This window comes from Lactuca virosa, chromosome 6, assembly GCF_052849685.1.
Source record: "Lactuca virosa cultivar CGN04683 chromosome 6, Lactuca_virosa_CGN04683_v6, whole genome shotgun sequence".
In the NCBI taxonomy this organism is placed as follows: Eukaryota; Viridiplantae; Streptophyta; class Magnoliopsida; order Asterales; family Asteraceae; genus Lactuca; species Lactuca virosa.
In genome coordinates, this window is record NC_136431.1 from 61486170 (window position 1) to 61492502 (window position 6333).

A 6333-nucleotide genomic window follows, 5' to 3' on the forward strand; every position below is an offset into this window, starting at 1 on the left:
AGCTTGGTATGGCTAGTTTTCAAGTATACCGAGGCCATTTGAAATTTGTGTTCTAGCACACACACACACACACACACACATATATATATATATATATATATATATATATATATATATATATATATATATATATATATATATATAGAGAGAGAGAGAGAGAGAACCAATTTACTTCCAATTTTGGAAGATTTATAATAGAAGTTAGGCACTAAGTTCTCCTGAGTACGACTTATCACTCATTGATGGACGATAAATATGAACGAGTTATACAAACATTGGAAGAAATGTTGGGATCATATGACATTGACTGATGAGATAGTTGGGGGTGATCATCACCCCTGGTAGAATTCTCCTAAACCAACCGTTATAATTCATTCGTATGATTGTAACATTAAAAGGCATTGTATAACACTCTATATACAATCCTTACATGTTGGATTGAAGCGAGAGTGACACCTCTTTTCAGACATGAAACTGATTAAACATCACAAAACATTATTAAGGAGATACATAAGTATATGTGGATAACATAAGAATGAAAAAAAATATTATGTTGATAAGGAATTCAAAGTAGGATACATGGTGATTCTCAAGGTCTCTCCATGAAGGGCATTATATGTTTTGATTAAAAGTGTAAAGTCAATCCCAATGTTTTTTGAACCCTCGAAGTGCTACAAAAGGTTGGAGCATTGGATACAAGCTATACCTTCCGAAAAAAATATAAAGGGTCCATAATGTGTTAGATATGTCTTTCTAGCAAACAAAAACTCTTTTTGACGACTCCTACAAGGTAGTACTAACATATGTTAATATAGATGAAAATTTATGGTATATAGAACAATATAAGAAGATACTTGACTGGAAAGTGACAAAAATCCATAACAAATAGATGGAACTAGTTAAAGTCTAATAGTGACGTCATCACGGTGATGATGTTGTTGGATTAATGTGTCTAAAGTTTTAACTAAATTGGTATAATCTTATGAAAAAAAGCAAAGTCATTTTTTGGTTGCTCTCATAACCAGAAATAGCTAGAAATGATTTATTAATTTATTATATGATTAATAAATTAATTAGAAAGTCATTAAAATTAATTGGAAAATAATTTTACATTAATTGGAATTAATTAGAGGTACAAGGGTTGAATTACAATTGTTCAATAGTTGAGCAACGGAGGCAATTCTAAAACCTTTGTCTGAGTGGACAGTTTTGAGGAGATCCAAAAGGGTTCTGGGAGCCACATTTAGTTGATAGGGATATCTGATTAAAATTGAATATTTAATATTCAAATTATGGTTTATCCCAAATATTTTGAAGCTATAAATAGGGCCCTTAGGGCTAGGATTTTCGGCCTAACACTCCTCCAAAAGCAAGAGGCAAAAATTCCCTCTCCTTCCATTCTCTTCAAGTTCATTTTAGGGTTTCAAGGGTTTGATTGTGAACCATTAGAGGCAACCATATTTTTGTTGCTAGCTTTCTGAAGCATATATGAGGATTCAAGAGTGCTACATATGATTGGAACACTAAAGGTATGTAATCTAATCTTTTGATTTCGATCTAGGCTAGGGTTTATGATTGTTTCAATAGTATGTTGCTATAAGGAGAAAAAACATAGATCTCTAGGTTGCATGTGCCCATAATTACATATTTTGATGTTTTCGCTGTGCAATTAAGTTTAATGTAACCTATAAAACCTATTAGTGGTATCAGAGTCTAGAGTTCATTTCTATTATATGTGCATAATTGAAACTGTAATAAAAAATAAAAAACCGAAAAACCTTACTGTTCGTCAGGCACCCCACGCCCTTCTGCCTGACGCGGCGCATTTCGGTTATGCTAGATCCAGATTTTCTTGCCTAATTTTGTTTTTAGGATAATTTCTTCATAATTAATAGTTGTCTTAAATACTTAAAATTTGAACTTTTAATTATGTAATGGGATAAATCCTAATACGAAACTCAAGGGAGATAAATATGAAATTAATATTATTTAATTAAGATAATCATAATTCATAAAATATTATTAATTTTCTTTATTTGAATATTAATTTTTTAAAAGTTAAATCAATTTATTAAATTGAAACCTTGTATTTTTAAATGTTTATATATATATATATATATATATATATATATATATATATATATATATATATATATATATATCACACACATAGGAAAAGTGAATATACCCTAGAAGGTATATAAACTTAGTTACCTAAACCCACAAAAGTATGTTGTTTTTGTATCATATACGTATTGTAATTGTCCAAAGTTCTTAAAATTCAACTCCTAAGTTGATTTTTTTCAATGGTTTTTTAGAAATTTCACTATTATCTTCCTCTTAAATCACATCTTTTTGCCGAACACTTGCCTGACTATATATATGATAGTTTCAAATGAAAATTATGTTAAAGGAAAATAATGATGAAATTTCTAAAATTTTTAGAAGTAAATCAAGTTATGAGTTGTATTATATGAACTTTGGACTATTACCATGCATATACGATACAAAAATGATATAATGTTGTGAGTTTGGGTATCTAAGTTTATATACGTTCTAGGTTATATTTACTTTTCCCTATATATGTGTAAGATTAATAATTTGTCAATCAAACTAAGACTAGACCTCATTAATGAAGTCATGTTATAAGAGAGGTATAGGAAAACAGCCTATAAAATGATCGTTAAATGAGTGTCCTTTTCATCTATCGCTTCTTTGTGTGGTGGATTGTTGTTGGTAGAAAGGGTTCTGGTAGGTCATTAATCACGTTAGAAGTATAACATATAAGTACTAGAACATACATTAAAATCCCACTCTAGTTAGTTAGGAAAAATGTGAAATTGTACGGTAATCTATGAAAGCGCACATCGTTTCTTTGTGAATCGTTAGTGGAGCGTGCATGGTTAATCGACAAACTAATTTGGGGACCACAAAATTGAAATGATGGCACAAACTCGAGTTTATGATTGTTCATAGAGTGTGGTTAATTGACACATCAATGAGAGATCATAAATGACATCAAGGGTGTCACACGGGTTTGCATGGTTATTCACATCTCGTTTATGATCATCAATATCCCAGTCACAAAAGTGAGAGCATAATCCGAGATAAACTTGTCATTGATAAGATTCAATGAATCTGAAAAGATCTAGGTGTTTCATAGATATTGAAAGGTAAAAAGTCTTACCTACCTAAAATAGATTTCCAATTTAATTACGACATCCCTCTTTAAAGTTCGAATTAAAAATATGGATCCTAGCCTTACATATTAAATCTGGGTTAAAATATTTAGAATTGAAATCAACTAACTAAAACTTAATTTCACTCTTATAAAGATGTCTGGAAATGGTGATGTTCCTCATCCTCCTCCTCTCAACCCTCCAAGTTCAAACTGCACTCTATTGTCAATTTTGTCTAAGGAAAAACTTACTGGTCCAAACTCCATGGACTGAATGCGCAACTTGAAGATGACACTTCAGTATGAGAACAAAGAGTATGTTCTCGATACTACAATTCTTGAGATCGACACAAATACTGCTACTCCAGAAGAAATATTTGCTAATAACAAACACATTGAAGATGCAACAAAAGTTGTTTGCATCATGATTGTTACTATGACGCCATATCTTCAAAAGTCATATGAGGACTATTGGTCATAGGAGATGAATCAAACTCTTGGTGAAATGTTTCATAAGAAATCTAGGCAAGAATGTTACGAGGTCGTCAAAGCTCTAATGGCGTGTAAGCTAAAGGAAGGAGAATTTGTATGTGTTCATGTGCAGAAAATGAAGAGACACATGGAGAGGTTGGAGAAGTTGAATGTGAATATCGATAAAGAATTAGCCATTGATATGGCTCTCAATTCTTTGTCTAGTTGTTATGATCAGTTCATTTTGATTTATTATTTGAACAACACAGAAACAACATTGATGCAACTCCACAACTTATTACAGCTACCCTCAGGTTGACCATCGAACTCGAATATAAATCTTAGATCACATTCAACTCGAATCCTAAGATACAACTGAACCTAGTTGTCAAATTTTGATCACCAATCTCAACCCAGTCGTCTCGCACCACCATACTCCCCGATTATCACCACCATCTGTAACCACCTATGAATCCAAATCACCATTACAACTTCTAAAAGGTTACCAATTCCAAACCCACAAATTGGATTACTCCTCCAACCCGAATAAACTGATGGAGAAACAACCCATAAATCAATAGAAAAAGTTACTGCTTGAACTTGATCTTTCACTTGATTCATGTTACCATCGGCAATAGAAATGATCTCCATGAACTTGGTAGGGTCGATCTTGAGTTTAATCTTACAATTACATCTATGAACTTCGATACACAAAGATATAAACGAGACAGAGGGATTACGTTGGAGTAGTACCAGCGCCACCATCTATGAACTTCGATACACAGATGTAAACGAGACGGAGGGATTACAGGCTAGAAAATATCTTTTAGAGCTATTTATGGGATATCAATAATAAAAATGCTGTAACTAATCTGTTTGATAGCTTGGGGTCTAATTGTCATCACACTAAAAATTGCAGTGAATAATAAAAAACAACATTGGAAGAATCGGTCTCCATTTTTTATAAGGGCAAACATATACGCTTTCTATCCTTAAGAAAGACTTGAATTCTCAAGACATGGTTGATGGACACTTTTCCTACATCATAGTACACCCTTAAGCTACAAATCTTTTGATAAACCTACTTCAACTTAAATATATCTTAAAAATATCTTTTTGTATTAATTTAGTATATTTTATAATATTAAGCGTTATCCAGAATCAATAAGGGTAGGTGACTCATCTTAAACTAAAGTATGGAGATCCACGTTCACACGATTATATCCCTTTAGGAGGAAAGTTGCGAAATTAATAATTTATAAACAATGATATATTCACACTTTCTTTTATATTCGACCCACGTGTTTCTCGGTTTAGCATTCCGTTTCATTACTTCCTTCTTTTTCCATAATCCAGCACTGGGCTGACAAAATCTAGTTTTTATCCTTTTAATTAATATTGTATTCATTATATAACACTTTTATTTATATATCATCTTTTTTCTACAAATCAAAACAATATGTATCAATATTTTAAAAACCATTTCGTACGCCTGGTAGAACATGACAAACCCATGTAGAGAGCTTAATTCAACAAAAAAAAGTACCTATAAATGGGGATAATAATGGTTGATAATATCAATACATAAATTGGATATCATACATATTTTCTAGTAGTTACTTTAAGTTTTCATAGAAGTAAAATAACTCAAAAGTTCTTTCGGCAAACAATAACGACCCGGTTAGAGACTAACTTATACGATAGATATCTCTCTCATCTATTGGACAAGTGCATACTAGACACTTTACAAGACCTTGCTCATGTATACTATAAAGCTATACGGAGTGATCACACCAGAAAAAGACGTGGTCTTTGGCCACCACACCATCAGCCATGACCATGTCCAATTAAGGCTGGTCTCGACGCCACCATGAGAGAGAGAGAGAGAGAGAGAGAGAGAGAGAGGTTCCAACCACGCTTAATAACGCTGATGCCGACGACGCCCACTCATGATGGTGTTCATGCTGACCGCCCTGGACACATCAACACTATGCGAATGATGTGGTGTGTACTCCGGTTAGCCTAACAAACATTGACAACCCATATAATGCCTATCGACGCGAAAGCAAGAAGAAGAAATAATCAAAGAAAATTTGATTACTGAATTCAAGATGCCCGAAAAACGTTTCAAATATCTTTATACCATAACCGCTAAATTTAATAGGTTTGTAAATTTCTGAAAATTAAAATTAATAGCCAAACCTCTAAGATTCTAAGTAAACAGTAAAACTAAAAGCAAGAAACGTGTAAAATAGGAAAATACAGAGAAAAAATAAAATTGGTCCCATTGTCCTTTTGTACACTCTACATCAACTACCAAATCTAGTTGTCTCACTCTCTCTTGTCAATTGTATTCTTTAGTTAATATAGACTTTCTAAAATACGAGGAGCCATTCCTCACGTCAATTGGATATTTTTTTCTCAATTGTGAATTCCGTTCAATATATCGACTTTTGGTCCTGCTAATGATAAAGTATAATTTACTTATAATATCATAAAAACACATGTGTAAGAATATTATTGTTTATCTTTGTACATTTTGTTTAATTCAAATTTGTCGACTAGAACGCTAATTATTTAAATTAAAATTATCAATCAATTCCACCTTGCCAAAATTTAAAAATAATATAACGTTTATAATTATAGTGTTGTCATCCTCGTGTTGCTCCTTTATAATGTAAATT